Genomic DNA, 17,642 nt, shown 5'->3' with positions numbered 1-17,642 from the left:
AAAGGATACCACCCCAGATCCGCATGCCCTAGATCCAGGGTAGTGCCACTCTGTTCAGCCAGCCAATAAAGGGCCTTTGGCTTGTGGGTGTCTGCAGGGTCTTTTGTCCTTGGAGTGGCTATATGCATTCTTCCCACAACACTCAAGGGAGGAGTTGCTCTCTCCAACTCTGCATCTGAGCTTGTGACTGAGCTCAGGGCTGGCTCCTCTCCTCCCCAGGTGTGTGAACAGGGCAGTTGGCCCAGTCCAAAGAAAGCCCCACAACTCTGGAACGAGTTACAAATTGGTGCTTTCTCCGTTTTTTCTGTTCCCTGGTCCATGGTTTTTCTCATGTCCAAATACAATCCTACACTTCCACAGCCTCTCTTTCTCTTCCTTTTGGCTCTCCACAGAAGGGGATCCCTCCGCTCTGTGCCTACTCCATCTGTTTTGTCTCTCCCAATTCACAATCACGCACCTATGGCCTGCCAGTTTGCCCCTGTGAGCCCCTGGAGATGTTTCTGTCCCTCTGTAGCCTGTATTCCTGGAATTCCAAGTCTTCTGGCCTCACTATGGCTGTACTTGATTGACAAGGGAACTTCGGGTCCCCCTACTTCTCTGCCATGTTGACACATGCCACTTGTTGCTCTTTTATAACCACATCCATTTGTTTTCTCTCTCTCTTCTTCCTGTCTGTTCTGTCCTTAAATTCTGGGAACCACTAATTTTTTTCTCTATTCCTATAATTTTGTCTTTCAAGAAGGCTATATAGATGGAGTCATATCACATGTGGCTATTTGTTACTGTCTGTTTCACTCAGGATAATTCTCTGGCAATCCATTCATGGTGTTGCATGTATCAATAGTTTGTTCTTATTTCTTGCTGACCATTGGTGAATATTCCATGGCATGGATATACCATATTTGGTTAAATACTCACTGTTGAGGGGTGCCTGGGTGGCTCAGTGAGTTAAGTGTCCAACTTCAGCTCAGGTCGTTATCTCGCAGTTCATGGGTTCAAGCCCCACGTAAGGCTCTGTGCTGACAGCTCAGAGCCTGGAGTCTGGTTCACATTCTCTGTCTCCCTCTCTCTCTCTGACCCTCCCCTGCTTACACTCTAGCTTTCTCTTTCAAAAAATAAATAAACATTTAAAAAAATTTAAATACTTACTGTTGAAGGACACCAGATTATTTCTGGTTTTTCAGTATTATGAATAAAAGTGCTATGAACATTCATGTACATGTTTTTGTGTGAGCATAACTTTTTATTTCTCTAGAGTAGCAAGCCAGGATGGCAATTTTTAGATTTTATGGTAGTTGCATACTAAATCTTTAAGCAACTGTCAAATGGTTTTCCAGAGTGGCTTTAATTATTATATATCTCACCATCAATGTATGAATGATCCAGTCTTTCTTCAATCCTGCCAGCCTTTGATGTCTCACTATTTTTTATTTTAGCCATTCTGCTAGGTGTATGGTGATACCTCATTGAGGTCTTAATTTACATTTCCCTGATGGCTAATGATGTTGAATATCTTTTTATGTACTTATTTGCCATCTGTATATCTTCTTTGGTCAAGTTTCTCTTCAGAAATTGTTTTGCCTATTTTCCAATTCGATTATTTGTCTTTTCACTTTTGAGATTTGAGACTTCTTTATGTAGTTCAGATACTAGTCCTTTGTCAGATACATGGTTTTCAAATATTTTCTCTCTGTAGTTTCTCTTTTTACCTTCTTAATAGGGTCTTTCTTGGAGCAAAAGTTTTAAATTTTCGTAATGACTAATATATCAATTTTTCCTCATATGGATCATGCTTTTGTTGTCACGTCTAAAAACCTTTTTTTATAGAATTGTTGAATCACTATGTTGTACACCTGACATTGTACGTACATTGTACGTACATTGTATGTCCACTATACTTCAATATAATGAATAATAATAATAATAATAATGATAACCTTCGCCTTGTCCTAGATCCAAAAGATTTTTCTGCATAGTTTTTTTCCTAGAATTTTTATAGTTTTACATTAATTTCATCATCAGTTTTGAGTTAATTTTACATGAAACAGGAGATTTAGGTCCAGGTTCACTTTCTTGCCTATGGATATCTAATTACCCCAGGAACATCTCTTGAAAGACTATCTTTCTTCTATTAAATTATTTCTGAACATTTGTCAAAAATCAGTTGGGCATATTTTCGAGGGTCTATTTCTAGGTTCTCTGTGTTGATTCATTGATCTGTGTATCTATTCTCCACCAATAATACAACACATTCTTAATTATTATGGTTATATAATGTCTTGAAATTGAGTACACAGATACTTCTCACTTTATTCTACCTTTTCAAAATTATTTAGATATTCCAGTTTCTTGACCTTTCCACATAAATTTTAGAATAATCTTGCCTATATGTACAGAAAATCTTGTGGTGAATTTGATAAGAATTGCATTAAGCATTAAGTAAAGAGAATTGACATCTTTAATATGTTGAATTTTGTAATCTATGAACAGAATATATCTATTTATTTACATATTCCTTGATTTTTTCATCAACATTGTAGTTTTTAAGTCCTATACACATTTTGTTAGGTTTACAACTATTTTGTAATTTTCTAATTTTGTATCTGAATTACTTATTTTAGCTTTCTATAATGTTATGACAAATCACCCCTATTTTCCAGTATGTAGACATAGCTGTAACATCTTAGAAATAAAACTTCTTGAGTCTTAAAAATAAAAAGTCTAAAAAATAAGACATCCCACCCCTGCTTTTTTTGTTTAAAGAAATTTATTTTAATGTTTATTTATTTTTGAGAGAGAGAGAGAGAGAGAAAGAGACAGAGTGTGACTGGGGGAGGGGGAGGGAGAGAGGGAGACACAGAATGAGAAGCAGGCTCCAGGCTCTGAACTGTCAACACAGAGCCTGACACATGGCTCAAACTCACGAACTACGAGATCATGACCTGAGCTGTAGTCAGACACGAAACCAACTGAGCCACCCAAGTGTTCCTCCCTACCCCTATATTTTAAAGTGGGTAGCTGGCACACATTTCCAAAGCATCTGAACAGTATTTGAACACTGTATTATTGTCTTATTATTTATCATAATGTTCTCTCCTGTTATCATTTAGGAAAAACACCCTTATTTAATGTTTATTAAAATGGGGTTATTAAACTGATTTGTTTTCTTTATTTCAAAGTATGTAACAAAATTATGATTTAAGAAAATTTCTGTATGAATCATACATTTCCCCCCCAAATTTTATTAGCTAATTTAAAATATTTCCCACATCTTTGAGACCGGGAAATGACTAACAACTAACATTTCTAAATTAGGGCCTCTATCCTGAATCAAAATAGAAATTTGAATGTTTGCTACTTCAGGCATTTTTTTTTTTTGCTGACTAAAGAGCATGTGAAAATCGTATTAAGCAATCTTGCTAAATTAATTCATTCCATTGAGAATACTATTTATCTTTTAAGAACAAAAATTTGCTGAGGCACCTGGGTGGCCCAGTCGGCTACTACTTTGGCTCAAGTCATGATCTCAGGGTTCATGAGTTTGGGCCCCGCGTCAGGCTCTGTGCTCACAGCTCAGAGCCTGGATCCTGCTTCTGATTCTGTGTCTCCCTCCCCTCAGCTCCTCTTTTGCTCACACTCTGTCTCTCTCTCAAAAAAAAAATAAAGATTAAAAAAAATTTTTTTAAAAAAAGAACAAAAAATTGCTGTTAATTATTATTCACTTGTTCTCTTATTCTTTTGGGATGTTATAGTCAGAAGTTGAACACGCAGAGGAAGTTCTATTTATTGTGAATTTCATTATCTGTTTCAAAGTTCAAATTGTCTTTTAAGTGGTGTCCTGGATATGTTAATGCAGACAAAATGCTCACTAACAGTTGGATTTTTACTAATTAAACATCAAAACAACAACAGAAGTCCTGCCCATTCTTGGAGTACCTTATGGTTTCTCTTGGTATGTTTAAGGATAGATAAGGTATAACATTAAGCTTTTCCTCTTAATATTTCCAATAACATAGACATATTACACATTTCCTGAATTTTTCTGGTTCCTTAAAAGTTGATTAAATCAAACTTTTCTGACATTATATTGGAAATGAAAGAGTGAAATTTGCAAAAAAAAAAAAAAAAAAGAAATTTGCAGAATTAATTATTGGAAAGGTCTTTTTATTTAGTTCATTAGGGCAAGGTTGATATATTTAAACCTGGAAAACAGTGGTAAATTGCCAGTATTGTCAGCTTGACTGCTAAAATAAAATTTCTAATCCAAGAATATGGGTTACTAACCATTGGTATTATAATAATTTTGACTTATTTTTCTTGCTCTGAAAAAATAAGCACAATTTATACTAAAACTTTAGATCAGAATAACTGGTTTATTCCATGAGAATACAAACAAAGGGAAGAGGGAAGGAACAAATACATTTTTATTTTAAATAGATTGATTAGGGAACAGCAAATCAGACAGACTTGTCATTTACTGAATGTGAATTTGAGCAATTTAACAGTTCCTGTGTGTAAAATGCACTAACAATACTTTCACAAAGGTTGTTGAGATGACTAATCAAGGCAGTGTATTTGGCTATTAGAGTATGCTCATTTTATCTGGTATGATTGCTATTTCCATGTAAACTTAATGATTAGCTGAGTTTCTTTTTTTTTCCTCCTGGTGACTTATACTATAGTAAAAAAAATTGGTAAATTCCTTGTATGTTTTCTCTTGCTCAGTCAAAACTCATAGTAATTAGTGTGATTAAAAAAACTAATATAAGTGTAATCTGTTAAAGCTGATCTGAAGGAAAGTGAAGAATTTCTAAGATCTTAAAAAATACTATTTTTTATTTTAGGGAGAATTGATTTCTGAAATTTGGATAAATATAAAAAGGCCATAAAACCTATGGCCCACAAATCCTTTATTTTACTTTTGTGTATCTTAAAAAAATTTTTTTTACGTTAATTTGTCTCAAGAGAGAGAGTGTGAGCAGGGAGGGTAGGGACAGAGAAAGAGGGAGAAAGAGAATTCGAAGCAGGCTCTGTGCTCTCAGTGCAGAACCCAACGCAGGGCTCAATCTCATGAACCATGAGATTATGACCTGAGCAGAAATCGAAAGTTGGAGGCTTAACTGACTGAGCCACCCAGGTGCCCCTACTTTTGTGTATCTTTATGTTAGGGTTACCTGTGCCTAATAAAATGTGAGCTTATAGAACTTTGATCAAATGCCATCAGAGCATATAACTCTATTTGTGGCTCCAGATTCTGGTTTGCTCCAGTACCACTGTGTTCCTGCCAATCAAAGAACATGACTCCATTATAGAAAAGAGCAGAGGAGCCACACCTTAGTGTTCGCAGTTGTGCATATAGGGTCAGATTCAAATCAGCAAACACCGTCAATGGAAATGAATTGATACACCAAATTTCTTGCACCACATTTTCATCTATTTGTAAATTAAAGTTTGTTCTAACCAACTAAGAAAAGTCACCAAGTGTTAGCTATCATTAAAGGTGACAGCCTACACTGACAATATTTATATTTTACTAATAGTTTTCACACACACCCCCATGCTCAAGTCCAATTGAGTGAGTCAGTGTTCCCTCATGTACTCCCACCTCCAAGCCCCTACACATGCTGTGACTTTTGTCCAGAATGCCCTTCTCCACCCCATTCCCACCAAGCCTCTCCTTCCCTGTCTCAGCCACCTCTACCCCCTTCTAAAATTGTACACAACATTTCTCCGTTTAAATCTGACCTATTCTTCAAAGACCAATTCAAGTATTGCTTCCTTTGCAAAGCTTTTCTTGAATCCTACTTGCCACAAACATTTCTTCTTTCTCGGAATTTCTGTGTCTCATACCTTGCAGACATTGGCTTCCCTGGGACAGGAGGGCTTAGGGAGGAAGAGTGGTAGATAATCTGGGCGAGTGATATGATGGAGAGAGGTTTGAAAAGAGTGTGCTACAAGGATGGCAGAAATATAGTTTAGCTATTTCATGCAACTTTGCTTAAGGCTTAGGTGCAAAGTTCCATGGAAAACCATAGACCCTGTAGCCCCTGACACCTATGGAGTACATGCTCTAATGCTACACTGTTTCTAAAGACACTAAATTAATAGTGTTACCCGCATGTTTATCTGACAAGTATGATGATATAGCACAAGTATGAGGTTGGTCAGACGTATTTATGATGGATTAACAAATAATGCTAATAATGTATCTAATTCAAGAAAATTATGTTACTCTAATAAAGCCATTTGTTAACTGGAAAAAAAAAAAGATTCTTGTTTGCTTTGAGCCTTTAAGAAGTTATTTCATTAAATAAATGTAAACATTTTAAAAAGTGATGAGAGTAAATTTTCCTTTAAAGAGAACACCATAGTCTCCGAAGAGGAAAAGGGAAGGATTAGATTTCTAGCCCACTGGCCTTTGTTTTTGCATCAGGGTGGGACTGCCAAGATCTGAAGAAGTAGTATTTAAGTGTTTTAGTTTCTGTTAACATTGTAATGAAAATAGAATACCGTTTGATGACACGAAACACCTCTTTGTACACCTTGTTTTCCAGATATATTTACCTAATCTCACCCCTTGCCAGGAGAGAGCAGTAAGCATGGAAATTTTGTCCTGCTTCTTATTTCTCGTGTTCCTTTTTATTTGTTGTACCTCTTTCAGTTTTGTACGTTCCACACAGTTGGCATTTGGCAGCCAGAGGTACTTGGGAAGAATTCCTTCAAATTCTTTGCTTTTATACATCCGTTTGAAACACAGAGCAGAGAGCCCATAGCTTCGTGTGACCAAATCAAGATGTCTAAATCTCCTTTCTTTTTTGTTAATAGCTTCTCTCACTGGCCCACTGGCCATCTATTGTGATGGAAAACTTTATTTATATACATAGTTTTGTGTTGACTTGAAGATCCATTGAGACTTTCTTTGCTGAATATTTCAACTTCACATAAAGGGTTCTGTTTTGCACTATAATTGTCTCTTCCCTGAAATAATTTGAATCACCAAGAAAGTAAAGATGGTATCTTACTATTATTATCCTGGCATGCCAAGCACTACTGCTGAATGTGTAGTTGGTTCTCAGTAAATTAAAATTTAATTGAGGGAAGACATGCTGTCTTGGCGGGATCTCCACTTACCGAGACCTAAACTATGCTGCCTATGGAGTTATATGCAGCAAAGCACGTATCCAGTGCACAGGCTGTTGCAAGCAGAAGGCAGAGAGAGGGGTAATCCAATAATGCTCACATGGAAAAAATCCAATAGCACTGACTTGAGTGCACATAAATATTCCTGTAGAGAGATGACAAGTAGGGAGGATTTCATTTGTGCTTACAGAAAACCTCTCCAAGATTAGCATATGCAAAGATGCCCATAGCCCACCAACTATAGGAAATCCAGGACCGATCTTTTGGTTTAAAATTATATATTAAAGGTATGTGCAACTTATGAATGCATCGGTGACATTTCCTTCTTTTCATTTAACCCAATTGGTCTTCATTTCAGTGTCTTTTAATTAGCTTACAAGGAATAGTGACATTCTATTTCTTACTCATTCTGTGAGGAGCAAGGACAGGATGAGAAAAATTACCCAGATTTCAGACTAAGTTACACAAGTCTCTGTGTGACACATTAGCAAACTCTGAGCATAAGTCTGGGAAACTTGAGGGAAAAAATCTTTTGGGAGAAAGATATCTTAGGTACACAAAATTTTAGATAAAGTAAGCAGATGAGCTAAGAAGTGGGTTTTTTTTTCCCGTAAAAAATAAAAGATAAGGAATAACCTCCTATACCAAGCTTAAGCTTTGGAGGAAGAAAGTAGTGGCTTAAATAGGAATGAACGATGCACCCAGCACTCTTTACTTTCATAGAAAATCCACTGACTTGATCTGGAGGTATGTGTATATTTACAAATAGATGTTTCTTTCCCCAATCCCTGTTTTTCTTCTTTAAAATTTCTAATTTGCCATTCTTGTTTCAAATCAAATAGGTATGCTTCTGTTTCATCCTTCCCAGTCATGTTCCCTTTCTTCTCATTGTTCTTAGGTTTGTTTCATTTTTTAATTTTTTAATGTTTATTTTATTTTTTGAGAGATACACAGACAGAGCACAAGCGGGGGATGGGCAGAGAGAGAGGGAGACTGAAGCAGGTTCGAAGCTCCGAGCTGTCAGCACAGAGCCCGACGCAGGGCTTGAACTCACAAACTGTGAGATCATGACCTCAACCAGAATCCCACGCTTAACCGACTGAGGCGCCTCCCATTGTTCTCAGTTTTTCATTGTGTTTCTTCCTCTTGTAATTCTCAAACTAGCCAGGAAATCTCAGATCGTGGCAGAATGAGACATCTAGAAAATGGTGGTGGTTTGTGATGAGGGATAGAAGCAGAAAAATGTTCACCTTTAGCCCGGAAGGCTGACATCTAGTCTGCATAGATCAAATACGTACTGGTTCCTACATTCTTAAAAGGTCTCATGACTGCGTTTACATCTCAGCGATAGTTAATATCGAGCTGGATAAAGAGCTCCAGAGAAATCCTGTGAGAGTAATTTTATGAGTAGAAATTCGAAGAAAACATTTATGATGTAATACTCCCTGCAGGTCCCCTCCTTGAACACAGCATAGAACTGCTAGGTTCATACAACAGAAGTGCGGCTCTTCTTGACCCGGGTCCTGTCCCTGTGCTATAATAAAAGCCCCGTTTTGCACCAAAAACGTCTCAAAAATTCTTTCTTGACCATTCACTTGCAACCCCACATCAGTTTGAACAGTCCCCAAGATAAAGAATCAGAAGCTTAACTTATCAGGATCTTTATGCTCAGTAAGATAATTTGGTTCTTATTGCTGGAAAGGAACTACAAACTTTGGAGTCCTCAACCATGTCTGTGTTGCAGAAGGCCTAACAGTATTTGTTGTTTGTTCTGTTCAATGGAAGCAATCCAAGTAAAGACACGATTTGGTCTTGCTCTCTGGGAAACTTGTGAATCACCATATTTACGGATAATGTGGAAAACTTCAGATTAACATGAAATCCAACATATGAGTGCTGGATATATGAACCAAGATGAGGGTGGGCAGCAAGGAAGAGCTAGAAGATATGTTTAGCAGCACATGATTATATAGTATGTCAACCACACAATTCCAGTGACTGTAGGTAAACTCAAGAGCATAGATAATAGTGAAATATAGTTAAAAAAATTAGAAAATGGTGGCTTTGAGTATTTATCTTTGTTTTCAATGTAATTGATTTAATTTTAAGTTTATATAATTTATTTTTACTAATTCTAGGATTAGCAGCTAGCTTTTTAAATTCCTGTTGGCTCTCACGAGCTGTCATGAGCCAATTCCAGCATGCTCTTATTCCTGTCCACTTTCTTGCTTTCCCTGGTTATGGTAGATTAATGGTGTACCTACATTTAACATGGTCAAAACTTTTAAACTACGTAACTTAAGTGCTACATGGAAGAGGCATACTGGGGCCTAATTATATTAGGAATATAATTTTTTTCAATAAAAGGAAAAAGACCTCTGTGTAAACAAATTTGGAGTAACACATTAGCTACAGTTGGACCCACAAATCAGGACATTGTTTAGTATATAATATATTAGGAGCAGTAGAAGCACAAATTCCGTAATATCGCACATGAGCTATTGAAGTCTCTGTCAACTAAAAATAAAAATTAAGTAACATCTGACTAACAGCTACTTTTCATACAGTTATTAAACTTTTAAGAATACGTTCTGTATTTCAAGGACTCTTCTGGGTGGTGGTTTATAAAGATTGTGTGAGTGTAGCAGGAGCAGTAGGAAAGATTTAACAAGCAGTTGTACTATTATAAGTCCTTTGATGGAGGAATATAGGCACTGTAGGAGCACAGAGGTCTTGATGGAGAAGAGTCCTGACCCCTATCATCACCACCACCACCACAGACTCAGCCTCCTGCTAATTCCGGCAGAAAGCCTAGAGTAAGACAAGAAAGGCTAGAGTAAGACAAGAAGAGTGTCAGATTATAAGCAAGGGAAATGAGAGCACTTCACACAAACAGAGCTCTAGTTGAGACTGGTTATAAAATGCTTTCTGATAATAGATCTGAGCAAGCATCCTACGACATGTCTGTGGATAGTCATCTAGAGTCAGTTGTGGTCATATAATCTGTGAGCAAAGTTGTGGTATGAATATATCACTCCTTGCTTTCAAATGGATAATGAGTGAGAAAACATATCCACAAGCACAGTTATTTCAGGAGAGGCTGGATAAGGATGTACTAGACAGTAATGCAGTTCTTGTGTGGTTGGGGGTATACCTTTTGTTTATTTTATTCAAGAAGGTTACAGAGGAAATACATTTTCTGAGTCCTTAAGTATCTGAAATTTTGTTGCTATCTTAGGTAAACTCCAGTCTGGCTGGGTCATCCAAATCACATGCATTCAAAACCTTATGTTTGTGCTAAAGCTTTTTCTGTTGTTACCTGAATTTTGAAAAGCTGCTTGTGGAGATCTTGAGTTTTGTTATTTAAATTTTTTTAATGTTGATTTGTTTTTGAGAGAGACAGAGACAGAGCGTGAACAGGGGAGGGGCAGAGAGAAGGAGACACAGAATTTGAAACAGGCTCCAGGCTCTGAGCACTCAGCCCAGAGCCCGACATGGGGCTCAAACCCACAAACTGTGAGATCATGACCTGAGCCAAAGTCAGGCACTTAACTGACTGAGCCACCCAGGTGCCCCTTTAGTTTTGTACTTTAAGAGATCTTCACATTTTTTGCATATTCAGTTTCTGCATAGATGCATGAAGGTATATGTTTAATCTTATTAGATAGGCTATTTTTCCAGGATGTATCTAGACGTTCTTTTTCATTGTCCTTCCCCCTCAGAATATATAAAACATCTATATCTACACGCTCAGATAATTTTTTTAAAAACTCAGCAATGTTTTCTTCATTATATCTTTGGTTATTAATTTTGGTTCGCTTACTCTCAGGAGCACCTGCCATTCTTAATTTGCTCTTCTGTTCTCCATCCTCCACTGATGTTATAGTGTTAAGCTTTTTCTTTTTCCTATAAACTCTGGTTCATCTTTTTATATTTGTTGTCTGTATCATAATTTCATTTCTTCAAAAAGACAATTCTGTTCTAATTCAGTATAAATTTTGATTCTGTTATACAACAGTTTCCTTGAAATCCTTAATCTGTTTTATTATTACTTCTATTCAACTGCCCAAAGTGGCCATTCATTTAAAAAGTTTTCCCAACTTACATTGTCTTTGTCATTGATCTGCATTTTACTTTTTTTTTGTAAAGTTTATTTATTTTAAGAGAGAGACCGAGTGAGGAAGGAGGGGCAGAGAAAGAGGGAGAGAGCATCCCAAGCAGGCCCCGTGCTGTCAGCACAGAGCCAGACCCTGGGCTAGATCTCATGAACAATGAGATCATGACCTGACGCTTGAAACCAGGAGTCAGACGCTTAACCGACTGAGCCACCCAGGCATCCCTGATCTGCATTTTGAATTGTCTTCAAATTTTAGTCCAAATCCAACCATCCCATGTTTGTTAAATTAATCTAATTTAATTGTTTGAAAGTTGGAACTATATGTGGATGTTTAAGAAAGTATAGATTTTAAACATTTAAAAATAAATTCTTAGTGAAAATATCTGTATACTAATTCTGTACTTACCCGATTCTTATTGTAGTCTTTTCCTTTTTTGGATGCAGACAAATTGTTAAACCAAGCACCTTCCCAAATTAGAAGCACAAAATACCATTCAGATAAGTCAATTTACACTGTGTTCTGCTAAGTTGGTTGGATTTTCTCACACTAAGTAAAATCTATTGCTTACAGATGTGGGGAAATAGCTTGTACTTTTGAAACTCACTAGACATGTAATTTATTTTGATTTAGACTCAACCTGAACACTCTGGTATGTTAACTTTGTTTCTTACTATTTTTTTTTCTCTTTTAAGGGAAAAACTTGAAAATTTGGTTGAACTGAAACTCTTGACCATTTAGAAGTTGTTAGAACTGTATAAAAATAACCAGAGTTGATGAATACTGTGATTCAGTGTGAAAATATTTTTATCTAGATCTCATCCTTTAAAAGTTGGCTCATATGCTTTTTTCCCCTTAATTTATTAAGTACACTTTCATCTCCCTTCTTTTGTATCCAAAGCACATCTAATTGCTCCTCCATTTTTGTTTCCTCCCCTCCTGACTCAAAGGACAGGGAATCGGAGCTTGAGAGGCATGCTAACCTCTCCTGTCTTTCCGGGGGCATAAAGAGTATGGACTTTATCAGACAGACTTGGATTCAGGTCCTGCTCCACAATTTATAATGTGTATAGCCTGGGCAAATTATTTAACCTTCCTCAGCCACAATTCTCTCATAATGAGAGTTAATGGTTTACCTTAAGGATTTATTGAGATGCTTCTGTAAAGTGGGAAGGTCCATGACTGACAATGATGGCCACAAAGCAAACATGTGGTAGTTGTGCCCTTTTCTGTTGACATGAGGAATTCATCCCTTCACACAGTTTCTCTTCAAAATCTTTGATAATTCTATCTCCACTTTTGTTTTCTTCCTTTGAACATATCTAAATCTCTCCTGTGAAAAAAAAGGCTCTATGATTTGTTTTCCCAAATGCTTATCCTATTTTTTAAGTTTATTTATTTATTTTGAGAGAGAGAGAGACAGAGAGAGAGCAAGAGAGAGAGCAGGGGACAGACAGAGAGAGAGTGAGAGAATCCCAAGCAGGCTCCATGCTGTCAACACAGAGCCCAACACAGGGCTCTATCCTACAAACTGTGAAATCATGACCTGAGCTGAAATCAAGGGTCAGATACTTAACTGACTGAGCCACCAGGGTGTCCTTATCTTGTTTTTTATTTCATTCTAAGAGGCTTTTTTCCCCCATGAAGTTTATACCTGCTTTCTTCCCTTAGAACTTAACCTTTTACTCGCTCAGTGACTGTGTATTGTATCTTATTGCTGTTATAACAAAATGTCACAAACAGTGGCTTACAGCAACATAAATGTATCCTCTTACAGTTCTGGAATTCAGAAGTCTAAAACTCAGTTGTCAGGCCTGTGTCCTTCTGGAGACTCTAGGGATGAATCCTTTCCTTGCCTTTTCATCTTCTAGAGACTGCCTGCATTCTTTCGCTTGTGACCTTGAATCCCTGTGACCTCTGCTTCTAACATCACATATTGTCTCTCACTCTGATCCTCTTGGCTTCCTCTTACAAGGATCTGTATCATGTCATTGACACCGGGGTAATCTAGGAAAGTCTCCCCATCTCAGAACCCTTAATTTATACTTGCAGAGTCCCTTTGGCTGTGTATGATAACACAGTCACAGAGTGTGGGGATTAGTGTGTGGACCTCTTTGGGGACTTATTTAGTCTTTCACAGTCTGTTTTCTGCATGTCTTTTCTGGCCTTCTTATAGGAATGTTGCTAACTATTACTTAATTCTTGGAAATCTCATGTCTCTTGCCCTGTGTGTGATAGCAGCACCTCTCCTCCCAGATTCTTCTGTCTCTGATGCTGCTTTTCTGACTCTTTTTCACTCAAATCTTTGTTTCATGCATTTCCAGATTTAATGTCACATAATATTTGTTAAATCAAATAGCTCCTCCATGCACAAACTTCCAATAGCCTTCCATAATTACGAAACTTTGCTAAATTAATTTTACACATTCCACAAGCTTTTAGTGAGCACTTGCTATGTCCCAGGTTCTCTGTTTTCTGTGATAAGGGTGCAGAGATTCATGGAATACAAACTGTCTTTAAGAAGCTAATGTTCAGGTGCCTGGGTTAAGTATCCGACTCTGGATTTCAGCTCAGGTCATAATCTCATGGTTAGGGAGTTTGAGCCCCACATCTGAGGATTCTCTCTCTCCTTTTTTCTCTGTCTCTCCCTGACTTGTGCTTTCTCTCACTCTCAAAATAAACAAACTTAAAAAAACAAAAAGAAGCAGCTAATGACCTGATCAAAATAACAAATAATTGCAAAGCTACTAAAAATTTGAAAATTGAATATGGAAATGAAAATATACACACAGTTTTATGGACACCCTTGAGATCAATCATCCAACTTAGCCTGAGGGTGTTAAGGCTGACTTCTTGGAGAAGCAAACACTTAAACTGGTCTTTAACAGAAAAATACAAATTAAGCATTGGGAAGAAAATAACAAGAACAAAGGTCTAAAGCATACATTGGTATTATTTGTTCAAGGGATGGCAGGTTGATTAATGTTAAAATGAAAAGTCATAGGAAAGAGCAATTCAAAATAAAACTGGAACTTGAAGGTAAGTAAGAAGGAATGATTGGAGGGGTAAGAGGAGAGAGTAAACGATGAAAAACTGCCTTATACTGGGGGACAATGTGAAAGCAAAGTGATTAGAGCACCTCATTAAGAAGGTCAGATAGTATAAACAAATCAAGTGTATAATGCCACCTTCAGTGTAGGTGAAATTTCATCTCCTTTTTTCTTTACTGAGGGGCCAAGAGTTAAGAAGAGTCCATATTACCAATGTGTGTCACTGGACAAGTGGAGCAGAAGTTAAGAATGAGAGTAAAGGAATAGAGTTAAGGATGGATTATTATATAAGAACCTTGCATTTGAAAGAAAAGTATGAGAAAGAACCTCCATCATAGAGAAATACAAGGGCCAGGAGGATATTTATTAATATGACATAGAAATGAGAATGTTTAGAGGCTTTGGAAAAGATGCTAATAGAGGGATGCCTGCGTGGCTCAGTTGGTTCAGTGTCTGACTTGTGATTTTGGCTCAGGTCATGATCTCACTGTGAGTTTGAGCCCCACATCGGGCTCTGGGCTGACAGAGCACAGCCTGCTTGGAACTAACACTCTCTCTCTCTCTCTCTCTCTCTCTGCCTCTCCCCAACTCAAGCTCTCTCTCTTTCTCTCTCAAAATAAATAAACTTTATAAATATATAAATAAATATTTCTTGAGTATATCCCTCCTCTTTACTCCCACTGTCACTTAGTTGAGAACCTCATCTCCCTTTCTAGAACATAACTCAAAAAAAAAAAAAAAAAGAACATAACTCAAGAGGCAAAGCTTGAATTATCTTTTTCTAGTCCATTCTCCATATTGCTTCCAGAATTATTTCTGAAAGGAAGCATATATTCTTATATTTATTCACTAAAATCGCTTTTCTGGGGGGAAATCCATTATGTGCTAAAATCAATCTTAGTAATACAATGCTGATCAATATAGATACAACCTTTACTTTCACTGGAATTTACAACCTAGAGGAAGCAAGAAGTGTGCATTAAAAAGATATGATTTATAATTATTTATAATTAATACAAAATTAATTAATGTTTTTGAGCCTTCATTCTGCTGGTTCTGTGTCTAACTTACTCTTCTTCATCACTAGGGTTAAGAACTCTGCATCAGTCTATACAGGCTGCAGGGCTGGTTATTGCCCCTCTGATGCTTCCATGCAATTCTGACCCATACTCAACCCCTTCTCCTTTTGTTGTTTGTTCTGTGTGCAGTATATATATATATATAATACAAATTAACAAAGATGAATGTCTCAAAGTATGCTCAAATTCATCTGTAATTATAGTAAATCATTTACTGTGGGAGTACTACCAGGGGAACCAAGAATAATTTAGGAGCCAGACTTCTAAGCCAGCTTCCAAGAGAATGTAATGTTTAAGTAGATCCCATCCATCTTCTTTGCTTAAAATCTTTCAATGTCCAGTCATCATGTAGGCTAAAGGATGAATTCTACAGCTTTGGAGTTTATAGCTCACAGGAGGCTTTGAAGTCTGTCCCCTTCTCCTTTCTGCATAAACACTATGTGTCTTCTATGCTGAAATGTTGTGGTTTTGTCAAGGTTACAGCATTTTCTGTCTCTTCTTGTTGTTCCCTTCTTTCATCACATCTTCCCATATACATCTTTGTCAAACTGGATTATTGCCACTCTTCTTTCAAACTACTCAATGACAAAAATTTTGTGTATGAAAAAGTCTTTTTATCATCCGGCTCATTGCAAAATTGTCCATTCCTGTGTCAGTTCAGTGATACTGTATACACAGCTCTATTTTAGGCTACAGATTGTGTTTTTGTATATTCTGCTTAGCTGTGTATTTGGTTTGTAGTAGGCATCTGAAAAGGTGTGAACATTTAGTGTTAACTTCAAGAATACTTACATTTATGAATAAGTAAAAAAAGGTTTCCTCCTCTCTCTCTCTAATCATTTGATTGATTTACTTTATTTGGTTTCATGGGCCTTCCCAATTAGAGACATGCTTGTTTTTTGTTTGTTAAGGCAGTATTATAACAAGTGGAGATGTTCTACAGATGAACACAGAAGAAACAGCTCCTGTGAATAAAATGTTTTTCTGTCTAACATTTAGGATTTGGGGTTTGGGATTAGAAATTGCCAGATTTTCAAAGTAGAGCAGTATTTATTTTAGCCTAAACATCTTTAGGACTACAAAGATGGAGTTAGTTGGGTATTGATATGGACTCTAACTCTGACTGAAATCATACAGTTGTCTGGCTTGTATGATAAGCCATATCTAGAGGGGAATCAGGATAACAAGCCATCCATCTGCTTGGCAAGACTAAGTCTCTCCTAACACTTTCTGTGCAGCAGGCTCTAGACTTTCTGGATCTGGTAACGCTGAAGTTCAGTTTTGTTCAAACCACTTCCCGCTGAAAAGCAGGATGAGTAAACTAAATTGCTTTTCAGATCATCCATGGTGATTTTATTTGGAGAAATTTTAGGAGTGTCTGGGTGGCTCAATCGGTTACGCATCCAGCTCTTGATGTCAGCTCAAGTCATGATCTCATGGTTTGTGAACTGGAGCCCCATGTCGGGCTCTGCATTGACAGCATAGAGCCTGCTTGGGATTCTCTTTCTCCCTCTCTGCCCCTCCCAGCTCTCTCTCTCTCTGTCTCTCTCAAAATAAATAAATAAACTTTAAAAAGAGTAAAAAGAAATTCAGATTTGTATATGGTTATAACATTGTTCAACACCTGCACCTTCACTCATTTCATAAGTGGCATCCCAAAGGAAGAGTGACAGTAGGACCATCATTTATGAAACTAGACTATTTCAGTGTTGCTTTGAAGAATTCCCTGTACTAACCTTTCATTCCATAAGCATATATCAAGCAAATTTATGTGCTACTCTTTACGATTTTTCAAAATGTGCACACATGCACACACACGTGTGTTAATTCTACTATATATAAATATAGCTAAGTATATCTTGATTTTATATATATATATATATATATATATATATATACACATATATACATGCATATAATTAACTCTTCTCAGGATGATATACACTTGAAAAGTTTGTCATTAATATAAGTTTGTATGAATTTATATTTTAAACAGTTCTTGTAAAATGGCCATTTTCCTTCAAATTTTTGTCCATATTTTTCTTTTTTTTTTCTTAACTGTGCCACGTGGCTGATTAAGAAATGGTACTAGGAGTAGGAGAAATGTCAAGTCTAGCATTTTATTGTTGTTCCCTTGTGCCTGCCACACTAGGAGTATCTGTTAAAGTCTCTTTCCATTTAGAGGCCTTGTTTAGTTAAGAAAAAGTAATGACACCCATAAGCCATCTACATGCAGCCCACCTAACCAGTAATACACT

Source organism: Panthera pardus, unplaced genomic scaffold (genome assembly GCF_024362965.1).
Source record: "Panthera pardus isolate Hobbes unplaced genomic scaffold, ASM2436296v1 HiC_scaffold_1, whole genome shotgun sequence".
Taxonomy (NCBI): domain Eukaryota; kingdom Metazoa; phylum Chordata; class Mammalia; order Carnivora; family Felidae; genus Panthera; species Panthera pardus.
The sequence above is the reverse complement of the archived record's forward strand: the minus strand, read 5'-3'. Positions refer to the sequence as shown.